The sequence below is a fragment of the Vombatus ursinus genome, unplaced genomic scaffold (assembly GCF_900497805.2).
Source record: "Vombatus ursinus unplaced genomic scaffold, bare-nosed wombat genome assembly UNPS02014812.1, whole genome shotgun sequence".
NCBI classification, from domain to species: domain Eukaryota; kingdom Metazoa; phylum Chordata; class Mammalia; order Diprotodontia; family Vombatidae; genus Vombatus; species Vombatus ursinus.
The window spans coordinates 46,189,359-46,211,815 of record NW_020954590.1 but is presented as its reverse complement, the minus strand read 5'-3'; the positions used below and the strand labels follow the sequence as shown (position 1 = coordinate 46,211,815).

Genomic DNA, 22,457 nt, shown 5'->3' with positions numbered 1-22,457 from the left:
ATGAGGATAATAATAGAACCTATCTCCCAGGGTTGTTGTGAGGTTCAAATGACATAATGACTGTAAAATGTTTAGCACAGTGATTGGTACATAGTAGGTACTATATAAATGTTAGCTATTATTATTGTTGTTGTTAATTACTAAATATTTGTAAGGGAAATTAGTAGTAAAGTTCCCCACCTCAATATCACAAACCACCCAGAGATGAGGGTTATAGGATAAAGCATACAGTTCTAACTTCAACAAAATCAATCATTAAAAATTCAGTAAGGAGGCATCTGGGTGGTACAGTGGATAGAGCACTAGCTCTGGAGTCACAAGGACCTGAGTTCTAATCTGGCCTCACACACATAACACCAGCCGTGTGACTCTGGGCAAGTCACTTAACCCCAACTGCCTCACCAAAAAAATGTACATAAAAAAGTCAGTAAGAGAAAAATTATCAAAAAATCAATCAAAAATATCTATCGAGGTCTCATTTTATGTAGCATATTTTAAGAATTACAACACAGAGGTGCTAAGAGTGGATCAAAAAGCTCCCTCTAGAAACTTGCAGTCTAGTTGAATATACAGCATAGGGAATGTAGATACCATACAAATCTCTCACACAATGAAAAAAGATCATTAAAAATAAATCATTATATGATAAATATAAAACTGTAGCAATTCCTCATTTGTGTCATGCTGTAGTTTTTTGTCCCTAACATTAGATGGCAGCAACAGAAAACCTAACCTGGAGCACTGAGGACAAGGACCAAAGAAAGGGGGGGGGAGAGACACAAGGAATAAGGTGGTAGTGGTTCACTGAAATGAAAAGAAAAAGAAACCATAAAAGGAAAGGAGGAAAAGGAAGAAGAGAAACTGATAATGAGGAAGAGAAAATGCAACCAACGATGTATTAGGGACAGCCCCAGTATAGTGAACTTGGAGTCAGAAGATTCGTGTTCAAATTCCGATTCTGTTGCTTTGCTCTTTTTGGGGGGGGCGGGGGGAGAGGAGGCTAGGCAATGGGGTTAAGTGACTTGCCCAGGGTCACAAAGCTAGTTAAGTGTCAAGCATCTGAGGCCGAATTTGAACTCAAGTGTTCCTGATTCCAGGGCCGGTGCTCTATCCACTGCGCCACCTAGCTGCCCCCCATTGCTGTATTCTAATATGATTTTCAGTGAATCATTGAAACTCCATAGGCCTCAGTTTCTTCATCTGTCAAATAAGAGTTAGATGAGAGGGTTGGATTAGGTCATTTACAACTACAAATCTATGATTATATGCAAATGGAGCAGAAGAAAGGAAAACTCAAAGGGACATGAAAAAAGAGAATGCCAAAAAAAAGAGAGAAATAATAAAAGTAAAAAAGGAGGAAAGTGAAACAAAGGCAAGAAAACTGCATAATTCTTGGAGCTCTGAGGTTTCAAAAGGGGCATAACAGTATCATAGACTTAGTTCTAGAAGGTACTTCTACAGGCCACCTAGTCTAACTTTCTTAGTTTACAGATAAGGAAATGAAAGCCCAGATAGGTTAAATGATGGGCCCAAGTCACAAACTTTGTGGGAGACGGTCTTCCTAGTTCATATTTTTATGTTCAAGTACATGAACACACTTACCACAATTGGACAGATTAGGAATGAGAAAGAGGTTAGAAGAGAAATGGTAGGTTTCACTGGATGAAAGGTCACTTGTGGTTAACCTTTTACCTAATCCTTCTACTTCTATCTTTTTATTCACATTGGTTCTAATCCTCTCAAATGTAATAATAGCTAACATTTACATAACTCTATGTTCCAGGTACTGTGCTAAGTGCTCTACAATTAGAATTTCATTTGATGTAAAGAAAGTCCCACTATACTTGGTTTCACTGGAGTTCAAGGTTTTCACCAACGTTATTATTTTGAAGGAAAAATATTATTTTGAAGGAAATATACTGGACTTTCAAAAAAATTCAAATTGAATTATATAAGAATAAGTGTTTGGGTAGAGACATTACTAGGTTACTATGAAATATTTTAAAAATTCAGTTAGATACTTAAAAAACAAATATCACTTAATGAGAACAGTCCTGAACTGAAATACAGGCAAAGTCATAGGTAGAATGGAAGGGAGTGATCAGAGGTTTGTCCACAGTGCCAAAATTCAGAAGGGGAGGAAGAAGAGAAGAAAAAACAGGAATTTATCCCATGCCAGACTTCTCCATTCTAACCCTCAGTGAGCTCCTTCCCCACTCTCCCTCCCCAGTCCCTACTCCCAAGATGCCATAGAGGTTCTTTTCTCCCAAGGATCCTGGTGTACTGAACTCCAACTGAGGTTTTCCCTCCCCCACTCCCAACCACAACCAAAACATTCTTAGTGATTTTGAGATACCCAGACCCACCCAGCAATGAAGGAATTAACATACATATTTCTTCTATCCCACTCTTGAGGGATAAAAGGTACCTGTCACACTCTTGATAACAATGTTACAGTTCAAGTACAATTAGGTTTCTTTTATTATTATTATTGGGGTTTTTTTTAGGCAATTGGGGTTAAGTGACTTGCCCAGGGTCACACAGCAAGTAAGTGTCAAGTGTTTGGTCTGAGGTCGCATTTGAACTCAGGTCCCTCCTGACTTCAGGGCCAGTGCTCTATCCACTGCGCCACCTAGCTGCCTTTATTATTATTATTTTTTAAAAATTTTGTCCCAGATGGTTCTCCTGTCAGCAACAACAGTGCCCATGAGGTATGCTTCTGGCCATGCTTCAAAGAAGCAAATCATATCTCCAAAACCTTTATGAAGGGTGGTAAATCATTTATCCTTCATAATGACTGAGAGGCAATAAGATATGGTGGATAAAGAGCTAGCTTCAAAGTCAGAAGGGCTAGGGTTCAAATTCCATTTCTTAACATACTGGCTGTAGGCCCCTGGACAAATCACTTAACTTCCCAATGCCCCAGGCATAGCTCTAAGAATACGTTTCTGAGAAAATGCTGATTTGTACTGGTAGTGAGAGTTCTTTGGTAGGTAGGAGGTCCTACACTGATTAAATTGCAGGTATGATCAAAAAAGAAAAATGAGAGAGTTGATGGAAAGTTATCCCAAAAGACTCAAAGAAATATATAACCAATCTGATTTTTTTCTTAAAAGATGAAAAAATTTTCCCCAAAGCTAAGAAAAAATGTTTCATGTGTTCTTAAAGCACTCATCCATCTGCTGATGGAAGAGCTCCTAACCAGTTTATCCTGCTTTTATCCTAGTTTAAGATGCCATAGCATACAGGAACACCCACTGTCCTCTGTCAGAACAACTGGCAGCTATGTTATTTTTCATTTGACCTCTGGTTACACAGAACATTTCTTATTCAGAGATAATCCTATTATACTACTTAGTTGTCTTTGGATGTGTTTTTGTAATAATATTTGGTTCCTCCATATAAAAGATGGCAGAGCTGATGAACTATCAGTAGGTCATACTATGCTGTTTTTCTAGAAACCATTTTCATTAGAGTATAACAGAGACCTAGGTTTTAGTTCCCATTATATTAGTAATCAGCTATGTGATTTGGGCAAGTCACTTAACCTCTCTAGGCCTCAATTTCCTTACATGTAAAATAAAAAGATTGAGCTCCATTCTCTAACATTCTTCCAGTTTGAATATTCTACCATCCATCCAAACTTTTCCAGCCATTTTTCATCATATTTAACTGAGAGTCATCAAGGTAAGGTTGAGAATAGAGTTTTGCCCATCCAATGGACAGACAGATAAAAAGACAATCAGATCATTTATTAAGGGCTTTCTACATGAGGGACATTATGCTAAATTCTGAGAATACAAATGTGAGTAAGCAAAATAGTTCTTGCCTTTGAGAACCTTACATTCTAATGGGGGAAAGGCAACACTGAAAGGGTGTTGGAAATGGTAGGAACACTAGAACCACCCAGCAGTGTGGCATGGAGATGGAAATGGAGATGGTGAAGTGGAGGCCTGGATCTCAGCAAGTGAGAGAAATGATTATTTCTCTATTGTATTTAATAACTAATAATTGATTTAGAACCTAAGTTTTTCCCCCTTTCTACTTCCTCATCCAGAAATCAACCAGTGTGGGAAATCTTGGGCAAATACTTACCCAGGCTAAGATCTAATCAAAGAAAGTAAAGAAATTCTAAGTTTAGGCGAATGGGTAGATTCCTGCTTATGGTATTTACTTAGGTCTGGTAAAATGTGGATTCTCCACAATACAACAAAACCTTAGTCATTTTTATCTTTGTCTAAATCTGTTAGTTTAGTGATGTCTTGGTGAACTGTGAGTGAACTGTGTTGATTTTTCTAATAAATCTCAAGAAACCTTCATACAGCATGAGGGCGGTTGGCATTTTGAAAAAAAAGTTAGTAGCATATATGTTTTCCTTTTGTTTTTGAAACCTGTTTGTAAACATAAACACACCCTTTTATTAAAAAAGAAAGAAAGAAAGAAAGAAAATGTGGATTCTCCCTTCTGTCAGACAAGTGATATGGAAATTGCTGTTTCTTTGACGAAGATTTGGGTGCTCAGTGTCACAACAAGACCCTCAATAGAATAGGTCTACCTCTCATTGTAATATTTATTCTCTCTCATTAATTGTTAACCACTCAGAGTTGATTGCCACTCTCAGGAACACCCTCTCTTCCAAGGGCATATAAACTGTGAGCCCACCACCATGAAGGGGTCTTTGGCACTCAAGAGTATCACTGACCCTTTTATTAATAAGATGCATTATTAATAAAATGATTAATTACCCAAAAACTATAATTCTGGAACTTTTGAAATGTCACCCAAGGTAAGGTGAGGGCTGCCCTAGAAGAACCCAGGTTGGTCCTAGGTTCAGAATCCAAAGTTCCAGTGGGAAGAAGATAGTCACAATAGAGAAGGTGAGACACAGAGAAGGCAGAATTCTTCTATCCCAAACCATTATAAGCAGAAGTCCTTAAGCCGGGGCCCACAAACCCCCAAAGGATATAGGGATAGATTCCAGGGGGTTCATGAACATGGAAGGGAAAAAATACATCTTTATTTTCACTAACCTCTAACTGAAATTTAATGTTTCCTTCAATTATTTACAAATATTATTCTAAGAAGGGGTCCACAGATTTCCACACTGTCATGACACACAAAAAGCTAAGAAGCCCTAAATCAGAAGATGAAGGAAACACCCATCAGATCCACACCCAGTAATCTGAGCCAAGCTATCCTCCAACTTGATGGACAATTTGCTGTAAATCTTGAGCTCGCCCTTTCTCTGAAGGAATGGGTTATACATATAACTGTTTCTGTTTAAAACCCTTTGAGAGTCTGTGATAAGGAAAAGGTCAGTGTACTTCTTGAGAACAAAATGCCCAAGTGTTTCAGGCTTTCTACAGTAACTTGGAAAGTCAACATGAGGGCTGAAAAACTTGCCCAAGATATCCCCAAGTGCATAAAATTCAGCAATACAATCACAAAAAATTTTATCACCTGGGCAAAGAATCACCAAAAGATAGTTACAAACTGTAAGGACAATTAAATTTCTTTTGAGTCATAACTATCTAATGAAAGACAACACAAAATTATTTTTCATTTCTCTATAGTAAGGCATTCTTGTTTCTCTTCCATTCTGAGTGAAACCAACTTGTTTTCTAGCCCATTTGAAAAATAAATAATCAATTCACGAGGACCAAATAAACACTACTATTGCTAGGCCCCTAGAGGCAGAGCAATATAGTGGATAGTGAGCCAGCCTCAGTCAGGAAGATCTGGGTTCAGGCTCCACCTCTGACAAATACTGGCTGTGTGACCCTGGGAATGCCTCTTAACCTCCCAATACTTTAGGCATTCTATAAGACTAAGTCACAGAGAAGGTGCCAATATCCAGGGAGATTGCTGCATCAGTGAAATTACAGGTTCCCTCCCTATCTCTACACCTATGTACTCCATTTACTTTGTGTACAAAGTAAAAACAGTCCTTGTCTTCAAGAAGCTAATGTTATAATGGAGGGGATATACATAAATAAATAGTTGTCCTTTCCACATCATGGGGGTTAGGGGTGTGGCACCCCCCCCACCACAATCTGGAAAAAAAAAATCTGCTTAAAGTTTTTGGCCCTCCCTTTGTACCAGAGAAGTCTGAATTATTACAGTATCAAAAGACAAAATATGTTGATATTATACAATACTATACATATATTTTATGTATTTCTGAGTTTCTAAATTTTTTTCTACGTTGTCTGCGCCTTCCAAAAAACTCCCCCCAAAATCCCCATTTAATTTCTTATGCCAACCAGCAACATATCATTGTATACAAAATATATACAGAGTTGATACAAGGTAACCTTAGAGGGGAAGGCAGTATCAGCTTGGCACCAAAGACCTTTGAGCTGAGACTTTAAGGAATCTTAGGGGTTATCTCCCTGAGGAGAGCATTCCAGGCATGGAAAACTGCCAATACAAGGACACCAAGATGGAGCGCTGGATATAAGGATAGTGTGCCTGGTGGAGAGTAATATATAAGAAGACTGAAAAGCTAGGAAAAGGGTAGATTTCAAAGTACTTTAAAAGTTTGAGTTTATATTTAACCCAGAGGTAATAGGGAATTACTGGAGTTCCTGGGGGGGTGTGTGATATGGTCAGACCTGAGCTTTCGGAAAATCACTTTGCCAGCTGTGTGGAGAATGAATTAGAGTGAGGAGACAGCTGAAGCAGAAAGACCAATTAGGAAGCTACCGCAATAGTCCAGGTTAGAAGTGATGAAGGCCTGAACAATGATGATGACTGAGCAGAGAAGAGGGAAAGATGTCATGGAGAAAGAAATGATGATACTTGGCACCTGCTTTGATAAGTGAAATGAATGAAAGTGATGAGTGGAGGAAGATACCAAGTCTGTGAATACAAGTAACTTGAAAAAAATGGTGGTGTCCTTGTCAGGAATGAGGAAATTCAGAGGCAGAGGGGTTGAGGAAAAGGCAATGATTTCTGTTTTGGATGGGCTAAATTTAAGATGTCTACTGGACTAATTCTAAATGTCCAACAGGTAGCTGGTGATACAAGGCTGGATGGAGCACAAACTTTTTTGTTATAGTTATCTTCCCTTATGAAGCAAGTACAAAAATATGGTTTCAAGAATACAGGGAGTTGATGCAGCTAGGTGGCGCAGAGACTAGAGCACCAGCCCTGGAGTCAGGAGAACCTGAGGTTCAAATGTGATCTCAGACAAATGATATTTACTAGCTATGTGACCCTAGGCAAGTCGCCTAACCCCGACTGCGTCACCAAAAACAGGGAGTTCCAAACATATTGAAGCTTATTTGTAAATCCATTATAAAACTCAGAATGTATTTTCTCATGGAAACTATGTTAAACAGATGATTCCCAGGCCTGATCACAAAACCTGAAGTAAAACAGTACATTAATAGTCTTACAGAACACCTAACCACTCTGTGTAAAATGTTTCTATTTGAAAATGAATTCAGAGTTTCAACTTCAGACACTGGGAACCTGCCTCTGGAAATGCAATAGTCTACCTGCCCCTGTGGGAGCAGAGACAATTCTAGTTTTAAGCCACTCATGGAGCACCTTAGCCTAACAGGGATCCTCAACTTTTTTTTTTTTAAAACATGGACTCATTGGGCAGTCTGGTGAAGCCTACAAATCCCTTCTCAGAATAAAGTATTTAAATGCATAAAATACATATTATTACATAGGAAACCAATTAGGTTGAAAAACATTTATCAAAATATATTAAAAAAAAAATTTACAGACCTCACTTTAAGAACCTTGGCTCAGTGCATTATATTTTGTAAGTGGCTCTGGGTGGGCTTACCATATGGAAGAGGAGGATAAGGACTGTTCTGCTTGACCCCAAAAGTCATGGACCAGGCATTTTAACTTCTCCCACCATGAACCAGCTCTGGATCGAGATGAGGAGCTGGGAATAGTGAGTGACTCGTCACTAGTGACTAATGGGGAAGCAGTTTCAGGCAGGGAACTAGGGGAAGGAAAGGGAGAAGAGGAGGGGAGGAAAATCCAAATCAGATGGCAAGGGCAGGTATCCTAGCCAGCTACCTGATGCTCATGGGTACCATACTTAGGTAGTAAGGGGAACCTCAGAAAGATTAGAACTATTTGGAATTAAAAAGTTGGTAATTTTCTCCTTTACTTTATAGAGGTTAAAATAAAAGCATTCTGACGCTTGAAACCCTAATTTCACTAATTATCCAGAGTCAGGAATTCACCCATAGTATCCTAAAAATCATATTATCTCTTTTGGAATGTTAATTATCTAAAAATATTCTCTAATGCCTCTTTATGTGATATTAGGTTCATCCTGAGCCAGCAGAACCCAAGCACTGTAAGGTCTAAGGAAGGAAGGAAGGAAACGTTTATTAAGTGCCTTCTATGCATCAAACATTATGTTAAGTGCTTTACAAATATTATCTCATTTCACCATCACAACTCCAGGAGGTAGATGCTATTATGATCCCTAATTTACAGCTGAGGAAACTGAGGCAGATAGAGGATAAGTGATTTGTCCAGGGTCACCAACCTAGTAAATGTCCAAGGCCAGATTTGAACTCAGGTCTGACTCCAGGCCCAGCACTCTATAAACTGTGCTACTTAGCTACTTCTAACGGTACCTTGGCAAAGCTGATGCTTTGAGCACAAACTCAGTAACAGACTGACCAGTCAAGACTAAGTAAACACAAGGACCTAAAAGTTCAGTCCACCAGGTGAATATATATGCAGCCAAGCAACTCATGAAGCCATTTATTAAGGTGTGGAATAATTTTTATACGTATCAGTGGAGAGAGTGCTAACAGATGAGATTGTGAGTCTCTTAAAGTAACAAAGCATGTAATGTTTATTACATGAATAATCCATATATCAATGTCAATGAGAAAAACCTGTGATTTTTCTCAACATGGGAATTCCATTTGATTGTGAGCTTGTTGTGAGCTTGTTGGGGGCAGGGACTATCTTTTCCCTCTTTTTGTGTCCCCAGCACATGGCACTGTGGGTGGCACATAGAAGGTGCTTAATACATATTTATCAACTGACTCCTTCATGAATGCAAATTCTTCCTCTCTGAGAACTGCCTGAGGCTGGTGTGTGTGTGTGTGTATGTGTGTGTGTGTGTGTGTGTGTTAAATGATTGTTTATGATCACATAGCCAGTGTGTCAGAGGCAGGTCCTGAACACTATTCCTGAATCCAAATATAACACTCCATCCATTCAGCAATGCTACAGAGCCCCTCATGAATAATCTTTATAAATACAAAACTGGCGAACAAGCATTTTAGGAACTTACATTCTGAAAGTTCAGCAAAATTGAAATTTTCCATCCATGTGAGTTAATAGGTAACAATCTATGACCATTAACACCACCTCTCACCCATCCATCCTTTCCTAACTAAAATGCCAACTAAAGAATTTCTTTGGTTATTTTACTTAGGAAATTTCATGTTGTAACAAGCTAGTCACATACCCTTGGGTCCTTAAATGTACTAGCTAGATTCCTTTTGGACATTTTAAGAAGAAAAAAATACGAGGAAGAAACAAAGTACAAAAGGCAGTGTGGTTTAGTAGAAAGAATACAAGATTTGGAGTTCTAGCTCTGCCACTATCTATGTAACCTTGGACAAGTCCCTTCACTTTTCTAGGTCTCAGTTCTTCATCTGAAACATGTGAAGGTGATGGACTAGATGATCTCTATGGTCCCTTCCAGCTTTATCTATCATCCCATAATGGGGCAGAGATCTACATTTGACAAGTTTTAATAAATGCACATTTTGATAATGATATGAGTACATAATTACAACAATAACAGCAGGAACACCACTAATAAGAGCCAGCATTTATAGAGCATTGGTTTGCAAAGCAATAACATTATATCATTCTGCCCTCATGACCACCCTGGGAGGTAGGTGCTATTATTATCCCCATCTTACAGATGAGGAAACTGAAGCAGATAAGAGTACCCAGGGTCACAAAGTACTTGAGGTAGGATTCACACTCCAAGTCTTGCTACCTCCAATTCCAACACTCTATCCATTGTGCCAACTAACTGTCTATAACCTCTCTTCCTGGAAAAGGACAAAAGTAAAAATTACCTCACAGCAGATGTGAGGGTAAAAAAAAGTTATCTATGTTACTCTTCATAGTTAAATGTTTCCAGTGTCTGAATTTCAGCTTACTAGGACGTATTTAGTCTCTAAAGAATAAGAGCAACTTCTGAGGTATTTGAAGAATTGTTTCCATCTCCTAAGAGATAACAATACTAGTGAGAGACAAAAGGTTCTCTCATTATGGTATTGTTGCAATTCCTTTGCCCCTCTTCCCCAAGTTTAGTGCCTTTATATTTAGTTTGGATGGAAAACCACCATCCTCTGGAATGTCAAATTAATTTTATAAAATTTAAATTTAATCTATAGTTACATTTTAGCAAAGCTAAAATAATTAGATATTCACAAGAAGTTTTATTTTACAACTTACAATTCAAATTTGGGATTCAGTCTGGTAAAACAAAAAATTGAAGAAATTAGAAATTACACATCCTTTGCCAAAAATAACTCTTTCTGACAGTGTGGTACAGTGAGAAGAACACAGTACCAAGAGTTCTATCTTGGCCAACAATTGATTATGTGACTTGGAGCAAAACATTTGACGTCACAGCTATAGTCTTCTAATCTATACAACAAAAGTATTGGATAAAATTATTTTTCAGGTCTTTTACAGCTCTAAAATTCAATTATTTCATATTTCATGATATATAAAAATGTATATATATACACATACACCCACGTCTAGATATGTATATATGTCACATTCAATCTATAAAGAGGAATTTTTTCCCCCTGTGACCTAGCTATAGACTTATCCCTATTTATTCTAAGAGGAGAGGGAAGAAATAAGAATTTTTGTAGCACCCACTTTCTAGGTACTGTGCTAAACATTTTACAATTCTTACCTCATTTGATCCTCACAATAACCTGTGTGGTAGGTACTGTTAGTATGATTCCCCACTTTACAGTTGAGGAAACTGAAGCACAGTGAGTTCAAGTGACCTGCCCAAGGCCACACAGCTACTAGGTGTCTGAGGCCAAATTTGAACTCAGGTCTTCCTGACTCTAGTTTCAGCTTTCTACCTACTGAGCCACTAGCTACCTCATTACACTCAACACAATAGTGTTACTGTTGCTTAACTGTGGGGGGTAAATGGGGAAGGGAAATGCCTCTTTTAGAAGTACCTTTATAGCAAGTTTATTAATAATGCAAGAAAAATCAGCCTCATTATTTTATAATCACAACTAAATGGTATTGCTCAATATGATCACTGATCTTATTAACCAGACTTGACTTGTCTGATTTCCATAAAGATCTTATTGGGAAGCCTCTCAGTTTTCTTGTATACATTTCAACCTCATAAGAACAGCTCAACTTACAAATGCTTTTTGGTAATTTGCAAAAATCAAAACCGCCCCAGAGGACAATTTGCTGCCACTGATCATGCTGAAAATTATATCCCACAAGCTCTAAAGGCAATTACCAAAGAGAAATTTCGAATGCGTTTTGAGTAACACCAGCATCATTGGAACAACTAAGAGCAGAGCCTCTTGAGGTGATCAATTTGAAGCATACAAGACTTATTTGGATATGTTGATTGGTTACTTTTTAAAGACACATTACTTTATGGTCACCTTATAGAATATACACATTTTTCTTCATTTTCATTCTTCTCTATTCCTTCCAAAGGGATTATTACAATAAGGCAATATTCCCATTTCTTTTTATTCATGAATACAGGGAAAATGAAAGATTTAAAATAAGTAAGTTTTCTGGGGCAGCAGCCTATTTAATAATAAAGAATTGCATTTATCATCTTCTTAGTGATTGTTTTTAGTCATCAAAAATTCCAAATGACTATGGAATAAAGCAAGAGAGAAGACATACTTACCTAGTCTGTCATATCTCAGGATACACGACTTATATGCAGCAAAGGTCTCTCTACAAGACCTTGTCAGTGAAACAGTTTTTTTTCCTAAATTCTCCTGGGAATTTTTTATTTTATGGCAGATAATTTTAAACTCTGCACAACAGTGATCTATCTGCACATGTATTTCGCTGGTCATAAGCATTACTTAGCAGATTTTGCCCTCCACTAAATGTAACTAAAAAACAAGAAAAAGGAACAGAACCAAAGCAATAGTGTGCAAAAATAGGGCATCATCCAAATGCAGAGGAGTGTGCTCATAACAGGTTAGCGCTCCCTCAGGTTATCAAAACTATCCCCAAAGCCTGATGAAATCTTGACCTCTGCAACCTTGTCTGACAACCCTCACAAAACCTTTCATCCAGAAGCCTGAAGGCAGGGAAGGAATGAGCAGATATAGTTTAATTTAAAACAACCCACGACAATGCAAACAGGACAATGGCCTATTTTAAAGTGTTAAGTAAGATTTCCATAATGACCTCAGCAGGAAGCCTCTCAGTTTTCTTGCATACATTCAACCTGATATGAACAGCTCACCTTACACACCAAGGTCAGCATATTTCTGTCCTCAGGAAGATGGCACCTACATCCAAGCACCCCAACTCAATAATGAATCATGCGGCAGGCAAGCAGCAAGTAAACTCTCAACTGACTTCTCCTCTCTTCACTGGAGTTGCTGTCACTGGCTGTTTTCTCAATTAAATAGTGCCATCTGGTAATGAGGCCAAGGTCATGGGTTCAAATTCCCAAAGAAGGCAGTTTCATGTCAGCTGACCATATTTCTTAATTCCAATCTTCTTGTAAATGGGCCTAGTTGCCCCTAAGGAGGAATGAATATGTGAATGGAGAAAAGACAAATCTATCACCTCTCTGGAACAAAATTACAGGTACCCTATCTAATCTGGAGAAGGAAATACAAACCACCCCAGTGTCTTTGTCAAGAAAATCCCAAATAGGGTCACAAAGAGTCAGACACGAGTAAAAAACAACTGAACAACACCACCCCATCTAATTCCCATACATTTAGAGGAGGAAAATCTTCCTCTCTCTCTTTGTGAGGGCATTTAGCTGAACAATGAAGTAAGCTCAGCACAATAAAGGTAGACAGATAGTAGTGGCAGTAGCCACAACTCTCTCCCCTCATAGTTGCATAATATTTATTCTCCTAATATACACTAGAGTACTAACATTTTTACCTTTCCTGCTCCAATCTCTTTTCTGAGCATCAATCTCACATCTCCAACTGCCTTTCAGATGTCTTGAACCAGATGTCCAGTAGACATCTTAAACTCAATATATCCAAAACAGAACTCATTATTTCCCCTCCTAAACCTCTCCCCATCTCCACCTTCCTGAATACCATAGAGGGTACTGACATCCTCCCAGTCTCTCAGGATGGCAACCTAGGAGTCATCCTGGATTCTTCACTATCTCTCACTTTCTCCTCCCCCAAACCATACCCAAGCTGTTACCAATGCCTGTTAATTTCACCTCTGTAACATCTCTCCTTCTCTCCTCTGACACCTCCACCACTCTAGTGCAGGCCCTCAACACCTCACTCCTGGATTACTGCAATGGCCTGCTGGTGGGTCTGCATGCCTCAAGTCTCTCCCCACTCCAATCCATCCTCCACTCAGCCACTAACGTGAGGACATTTCAGGCAAAGGGGATAGGAAGCACGTGAAGACAAGGGATAGAATGCCAAGTCTGTGGAACAATTAGGTCAGTTTGGCTAGAACATAGAATTCATGAGAGGAAATAATGTGCATCACCCTATAAAGATAGGCTGGAGATAGAATGTGAAGGTCTTTAAATAGCAGGATGAAGAATTTGTATTTTACCTTAAGAGGCAATAGAGTCATTTGAAGGTTCCTGAGTAGGGAGTTATATGGTCAAACTTGTGCTTTAGGAAGATTATTTTGTGTGGAGGATGATGTGAGCCAAGACCAGAAACTGGGAATCCAATTATGTGACTGTTGCAATAGTCCAGGCAAGAAGGGATGATGACCTGAACTAGGGTGGCAGCCATTTGAGTGGAAATAAGATGAACTGGACACTGAACAAGACAGCTACTAAATGGACACGGGGACTGAGGAAGGGAGAAGAGTAAAGAATGACTTTGAAGATGCAGACCAGAATGACTAGAAGGCTAATGGAACCTTCAACAGGAAAAGGGAAATTTAGAGATCAAAAATCTGGTGTGAAGATAAGTTCTCGCTTCAGTATGTTAGATTCAAGATACCTTAGAGAAATCCAGTTCGACAGACCTAAAAGGTAGTTGTTATTGCAGGAATAGAGTTTAGGAAAGCAAATAGGGCTGAATACACACATCTGAGAGTTATCTGTATACTTGAACTAAAAGGTACTTCAAAAAAGACAACACACAAAATAACATAAGCAAAGTTGTACCAGTTCAGAGTGAATAAAAAGAGAGGTCTCCAGGAGGCCTAATTATTGTATCTTATCAAAGAAAAAAAATGGTAAAAAGCCTGCATGGTTTGTGAAGTTTCATTATTTGGGCCTGTCTTCTCCTCTCAAAATAAAGACCCTACAGTTATTTTAGAGTTAATTGTTGCTTTTTCCTTCCTCAACACCTCCTTTACTTTTCTCTGTTTTTCACACAATTTACATGATTCTTGAAAAAACATTTTTCCCTAATTTCAAGTTTTTGTCCATTTTTCCAAGTCATATTTAAAGTGTCTATGATGCCCTACAAAGAACACTTTGCCTCTATTTCTTTCTAAACACAACATCAGATCAAGAACTTTCCCTGTCTTCCCTCTTCATACCCTTTATCATCTCTCATAGTCAAACTACTAACCAACCAAGAAAAATTAGGAGAGGGGATAGGCTTGATGGGTACATCCTCAAAATTCACTTCTACTAGGCATTTTTGAAAATACAAAAGAACCTTCAATGTTAACATCTGATTAGTACTGTTTGCCTTTTCTGTTGGACCATTTAATCTCATTCCCGTTGTGTTGTTATATTTTATCTATTCCTCTTTTCAAAAGTCAACATTTATCAAGAGCCTGGAGGGTACGTGTGTGGCAGGCACTGAAGAGTTGGGGAAACCAGACAGTGAAATAAATAAAAGAAATAGTAAAATAATATGGTTCCTGACTCAGAGAATTTACCTAACTGGGAAGACAAAATACTTACTCATACAATAAACATTTATCAAGTGTAAGTCACTCAGTCATTACTTCAAAACAAATATAAAGCATCAAACCAAGAGCAAAATTATATGACAAACTGAATATACAACTGCTGAAAGTCTATAGGTAAAGGAATAAAAATAGTAGAAATAAAGTTAGTCAAAGAAAGTTCATCCCAAAGGAAATAAATAATGTTGATTATTTGGAGATGGGAAGAGGAGGAACCCTTTGGGAGAAATGAATAAAAAAGGAGAAGAAGAAATTTGAGAAAGCAAACAAAAATGGAGAAAGCAAAGAAATTGGTCTAGTTGGATCACAGTAACTGCAGGAATAGTTAGATAGGTACAGGCAGTAGGAGCAGTTCAGTTTTGGCTATTAGGAAAAGGAATTTAGATTTGATGACAGGCGATAATTATGAATTTCAAGTTTTTATCAGGGAAGTGACATTATAAAATCTTTTTGAAAGCTTAGACAATACAATCCAAATGCACTAAGTATACTTATATACTATAACAGCACATTACAGTTCTCAATAACTTCATAATATTAATTATAGTGACTTTTTAAACACCTCAGATCTGGTTATCAAGTATAGGATATGCTAAGAAACAAATGCACAAACTGCCTGAATACACATACACACAGAACATGATTTTTTTAAAGAAGGTAATTACTTTCCTTTAAAGTAGAGAGGATATCGCAGTCAAATTTTACAGAGATGCTGAAAATGAAATTAATAGAAAAAAATCTGCAAACTATAAGATGCTTTAGTTATAAATACTAGATGATATTTCTAGGCTTCACAAAATCAAGCACTACAAAGCAACACCTTTAAAAGTAGCACTTTTCTCCCACTTTTGAGCTATCCTTTTTTCCAATGTATCACAGATGCTGTAGTTTCTGAAATTATACGAGATCTATATATTCTAAAGTATTTTCAAAGGTATACCCAATAAACCATACACATTGTCAGTTCTCTTGCCCTTATTCTCACTGTACTGAATCTAAAAATAAAAGGCAGAAAAGACATTGATGATGTAACCAGTCTGTCAGGCAGCTGCACAGTTAATTCTATTCAGTAGCTTTCTGGCTTTTTCCCTTTTCACAACAACAGTTTGAATATAAAACAAAGGCAACACATCTATTTTTTTTTTTAAGCTTCAAAAATGTGGCCAGTGAATCCACTTAGGAAAAAAATGCATATTTCAATTTCCCCATATATGAAATCCCATTAAGGATTTAAATTTCAATTCAACAAACATTTATTAAGCATGTAATGCAAGGTACTGTGTTAGGTGCCAGGGATGAAAAGACAAAAGAACAAAACAAAACAAAAACCCAATCCAACCCAACCCTGAATAGTCCCGGTCCTAAAAGAGATTACATTTTACTGGGGAAAAGGGGGAGGGCAAACACAACCTGTACATACATAAGCAAATACAAAGTAATGTCAAAAGGAAGGGGGCACTAACAATTTCAGGGTGCGAAATCAGAAAAAGTTTCATGTATGAAGTTGTACCAAGATGTACTTTGAAGAAAGCTAGGGTATGTAAGAGGCCCATGTAGGACAGAAGTTCACTATGTACACTGGAGACCAACTCTGCAATGCTGTGCACTGGAAACAGCAGGCCAGTGAGAATGGAAAAGTGTGTATGAAGGGGAAGAATAGGGAAATAAGACAGGACAGAGTACATGAATATAATGGATTATTACTGTGCTGTAAGATACAATAAACATGAAGATAGAGAAGCATGGAAAGATCTAAACTAATGTAAAGTGAACTAAGCAGAGCCAGGAGAACAATATACATGATGACTACAAGAATGCAAATGTAAATACTAATAACCAGAAAATAATAAAAATATGGATTGTAAAACTATAAAGGCCAAGCTTGGCCTCAAATTAGAGCTATGAGAAGACATCTTTTCTCTTCCCTCATCCTTTGCAGAGATGAAGCATCAGAGATATGCAACATTATATATAAAATCAGGGTTGTGGTTTTTTTTTTAAAATATATATTGATTGGTTTTGCTGACCATTTTCTCTTCTTCCTTTTTTTCTATTTTAAATTCCTTGTTATAAGAGCTCTTTCAAAGAGGATGGAGGGGGAGATTCAAGAAAAAAATCTAGGCAATATAAAAGCAAAAGCTATCAATTAAAAAACTATTAAAAATAAGACTGAAAAGGTAGCATCTTATATTTGAGCAATATTACCTCCTTACTATCTTTTTCCTCTCCCTTTGTAGATTGGGGAAAATCAAACAAAAATCACAGAAGTTTAAAGCTGCAAAGGACCTTGGAAGATCATCTAGTTCAAATCCCCTCATTTTACAGGTGAAAAAACTCAAGCTCCAAGCTATTGAATGGATTGCCAAGATGTCACAGCTAGTGAGTAGCAGAATAAATGAGGGAAATACAAGCAACTGTTCATCCTGAAACCTTCTCTTTTTGAGAAGAGTGCAAATAAAAAGCCACAAAGCCAAACACTACATCAAAACCACTGAATGTGGGCAACCTTCTTCTCATTGTTTTAATCAAAAATAATCATGATTATATAGTTTTCTGCCCATGAGAAACCATGTTTACTCATTAATGAGCTGATTACTTCACAAACAGGCAGACTTTAAGGCTTAGCTATGCAGTAAAAGAACTTACTAAGTGAAGAATATGCATATTGTAAAACCAAAATAAGGGTGCAAAGCCACTAAATAGCTATAACCAGGGCAACTACACCAACTTGAATATGTACACACACACAGAGGAAGGCAAAAGGAAGCACTCTTTTTCAACCAAGTACCAAACACATAAAAACATTTAAATACATCAGGAGGAATTTAGGTCAGCCTTAACTATTGAATGTAAGCACCAATTTGGGGGTACAGAAATGATTGTTTTATTAATGTCTTTGTATCATTCTAAGCATCTAGTAGGAACTTACTAAATGCTTGTTGATTAACTAAACAACAACAAAACCTTCCCAATGCTCAGGGATTTTTAAGCACTGAGATAATTTATCAACCAAGGTTGAGGAATCTTGAACATACATCCACTTATCTTGAACAGTTCAGGCAAAGTTTCCCTAGAGGCAGCAGAATTGTACGGATTCTAGAAATCTCTTCTAGTTCAGGGATTATTATGCTGCTCCTTGAGGAAATATTCACATAAAGAAATACATCAGAAAAGGTAGATGTTGAAGTAACCTAAAACTAAAACACTTGAGAAAAATTTTAATGAAGTAAAGATCATAGTTTTACAAGATTTATAGAATAATTCACAGTGAATTTTGCTATAATCTCAAATTTACCTTTTTAATTAGAGGAACCTAAATTATTGGGGTTTGACACTGCCCTGAGTATTCCAAAATTCATAACTTCAGGAAACTGGAGTGCATTCATCCAGGAAAAGCCACAGAACAATTTGCCTTTCCTGAGTAACTCTTAAGTTATCTTATCTCCTGGACTTTTGGAGGAACTTCAGAAGTCTATAAGGAACCAAGTTGATCTTCCATTTTCCTTTTAACAGCGGCCTAACTTAAAATGGACCATTTTCAAATGTTCCTATTTCCAACACTGTAAGATTTAAATTAAGTTTGTACAGTCCTAATATTAAAACAAAATCTACCACTTAAACTTTACCATTCTTTACTCTTTCTGATAACTTTATGTCAGAAGATTCTTTCAGTTTTCCACCCTAAAGTCCATTGTGCCAAAAGAAAGGACAAGCAAATATTTCATAAGTCAATCAACTTGTCTTTAGAATGAGCTTTTTCCACTTCATTTTAATATACTCTGGAAAATCACATTTCAAACAAAATAATGAAGCTACCTAAACTCCTTGAGGGTGTGGACCAAATCAACCTTTTTTGTTATCTCCCATAAAATGCCTGGAATATAATAGACCCCAAAGACATTTGTTGAGTGACCTAACTGAAGATCTGAGTTACCCATACTCATAATTCTGGACTATATTTTTCTTCTCAATTAAAAGAAAAATCAGTGCCAGAGAAATCATAAGCATTATGCAGCACTAAATAATGTGAAAATTACCTATTTTAAAATTTAGATTTGACTAGATTTAGAATTAACTGTTTATAAATAGTTATAATGATACTTTTCCAATAACCCCAGTGAACTGACTACTTCCCAGTAGGGATCTAATTTGATGACAGAAGGGATTCCGTATGCCCAGCACCAAGTACAATGTCTTGAATATGGTAGGTACCTAATTTGTTCAACTTTATTAAATGCAACATTCTGTGATAGAAAAGATACTGTATTTGGAATTAGAGGAATTTGGAATTACAGTTTTGAAGCAGCTCTGCCACTTAATAGCCGTGTGATCTTGAACAAGTGATTAAACCTCTATGGGCCTCAGTTTCCTCATCTTTAAAAAGAAAGAATTGTATTAAATGGCCTCTAAGGTTCTTTTCAGCTCTAAATCCATGATCCCATGATCTTGTGAATAATGTTGCTGAGCTATCGCACTAATTATAGTGGCCTAAATTCTGAGAGTAGAGGGTCACATATTACAGGAGTGAGTCCTGGTACAGAGCTGGCTCAGGGCAAAATTTCAAAATGTTAGTTTTTGGCACCCTCTCATCTCCGAGGATTCTCATATTGCCTAAACATTGATCACCAAAGTGTTGTGCTGGACAAATCCTTAAAGATTCCTTTAGCTCAATGTTCTAATTTAATACAGGAAGAAAACGGTGGTAAAACAAACAAACAAACAAATTTGAGCAAGGTCTCACAATTAGTTCAGAATCAAAACTCAGGTGTCTAGATACTCTCTTCAATGACTGAGAGACTAAGGGATCATTTGCATTTTAAGATTCAAAGTTGGCTATTACCCAAATGAAAATCTAATTGGTGATGTAAGGAATTGGTGGAAGAAAAGATATTTGTGGGAAAGAGCTCATCAATACCCTTTGCATCTCCACATGCAGGTGATAGTATAATCCAAGGACCCTCCCTGAAGCAAAATTGATTTTATTTTATACACCGTCTTTGGTTATCTTGCTGCCTCTACTAACTTTCAGTTCCGTCCTCAGTTAACATCAAGCTGTGAATATTAGGTTAAGAAGGGGGTGGGGGTGGGAAAAGGTGCTGCAGACAGAGAGAAGTGCAACACAGAAATGATCTTTAAAGTGGAGATACATTCACACTTTGCTCCAGATGACTCTCCACATAGTATAAGCTACATCTTGATTTGTTTGCAATAATATGGACCTAAATTTCATTGAAATCTTACTCAGATGTCTCATCCTGGATCCTACTTGATCCTGGGTTGCAAAAGGTCCTACCAAGCTGGAAAAAACTTTGACTATGTTTCTTCCCCATGGTCTCGGTCTGTTGTCCTTGGATCTGTCTAGCTAGGAGTACACAACTAAGAGGGTTGGGCACCCGAAGATTTTTTTTAAATCCACAATAAATCATTCAGCCATCTATTGAAAGGCTGGAAGGGCTGGGATTGGTGGAGGGAGTAAGTACACACGTGAATGAAATCACAGACCTTTAAGCAGGGAAGTTTATAATCCACAAGGAGGCTGAACCCATTCAGAGGCCAATAGTCCCTCAGTAGCTCCTTTCCGGAAGGGGGAGGAAGAGTTTATAAAATACATGAATACATTTTCAATTGGTGGCATTAAGAGAGTGTAGCAAAATGAAAGATTTGAGCCAGTTGGGAGAATGTTTAGGGGTGACCTGCCTCTCCACTTTCTTCCTTCCCTTCCGTTCTGAAACCAGATATCTAAAGTAACTTTTAAGTTTTTCCACAGGAGGCAGAGGCTCTGGGAGTGGGGGGAGTGGCTTGTGCGTGAGACCTGTTGGTTAACTGGTTACTTTTAATCCTCGAACTGCTACCCTCCCCACCTTCCTCCCCACCTCCCCTAGGTTAAAATAGGGAGCGGGTGGTGGTAAGAGAGAAACTATTGTGAACTGACCCTGCAGCACTGAGAGGCAAGTGGCCCTAGGAAGACATATAACTTCTCGTACTGACTCTTCAATTGCCATCACATGCCCGCACCCTCGCTGGGCAGAGAATAAAAGGAGGGGAGGCGGGAGAGCGCTTCCAGTGTCTGCCAGCAGCTCTTTCCTCTTTCGTGACCAGCTTGGCAAAGAGTCAGCCACCATTCGAGCCTCTGGTCCCCGGAAATCCCAGAGGCGGGTTTGAAAAGGAAAATCTTCACTCCCCCACCCCCAGCACAATTTTGAAAACCCCCTTCCCGTCAACACCGGCGCGCCAGTCAGAGTAACCCACCCACCGCCACCGCCTCTGCTGCTGCTGCCGCTGCTACTGCTACTGCCTCCGCGCTCCTCCCGGGCCAAGGCCGGGGCCGGGGCAAACCGGCGGTTTCTGCTGGTGAGGGGGCAGGCTCCGCTGAAAGGAGCTCTCCGCCAGAGCCCCGGGTTTCTTCGGGAGCCCAAGCAACCGGCAGGGCGCTTCCCCCACCGCGGCGATAGAGCCCTCAGCCCGAGATACAGATGACCGGTGGTCATGAAAGCCCCTTCGCCCTTTGGCTCTCTCATGCGCGTGTATACACATACACACAGACATACATTACACATAAACACACAAGCCCAGCCTTTTAAGCTGTGGCTTCCCTTCCTTCTCCTGCCCCCGGAGTCACCACGGGCGTCCCCAGGCCAGGCGGCCTTCCGCAGGGCAGGGAGGTCGGACCCGGGCTCTCTCCACTCTATCCTTGGAGAAGAGATAGGCCTCCCGCTTTGGAGAAAGGAGAGGCGAGAGATGCACCAAACCCGAAAAGTGAGCAACCGCAGCAAGCCGGTCGGAGGGAGACAGACCTAGGAGGAACCGAGAAGGGGGCGGGGGCAGCGAGCTGGGAGGTGGGATGGGGGCGGGGGGGAAGAGCGAAACTTAGGAGCAAAACCTGGGGGTGGGGGGCGCACAAAAATTCCAAACCACAAGCACTGGAGCGCGCTCACTTACCTTGGTCTGCCTTCTGGCTTCAGGCGAGAGATGAAGGTGACCAGAGGAGGTGGGGGGGGGTTCGACCAGCCCGTGAAGAGGAGGGGCCGCTGGCGGAGCTGCTGCTGCCGCTGCCTCTAGAGCCGCCGAGGCTGCTGCGAACCGGGGCGGCTTTCATGAATGGAGCGCAGCCCTGGGGTAGGGCTCGCTAGCAATAAGGGAGCCCAGAGGTTCCCGCTGTCCCCTCCTCCTCGACCTCCTCCTCCTCCTCCTCCTCCTCCAGCAGCTCCTCCCGCTCCTCCAGCTCAGCCGGGCCGCCGCAGGCACGTGATCCCTTAGCCTCCTCCTCTTTTTCCTCCTCCCCAGCTTCCCTCCGCCCTCTGACACCCGGTGCTCAGTCGGTA

At 39.2% G+C, this 22,457-nt stretch overlaps 1 protein-coding gene across 1 annotated transcript in view; it reads right to left on the bottom strand.

Annotated features, from left to right (window-relative positions):
- The window catches only part of LOC114053916 (phosphatidate phosphatase LPIN2), a 106,641-nt gene extending 84,415 nt beyond the window's left edge, over positions 1-22,226 (bottom strand). Inside the window, exon 1 of the mRNA XM_027877049.1 lies at positions 22,075-22,226. The gene's annotated coding sequence lies outside the window, so the exon portion shown is untranslated. The remainder of the gene's footprint in view (positions 1-22,074) is intronic.
- Between the last annotated feature and the right edge of the window lie 231 nt (positions 22,227-22,457).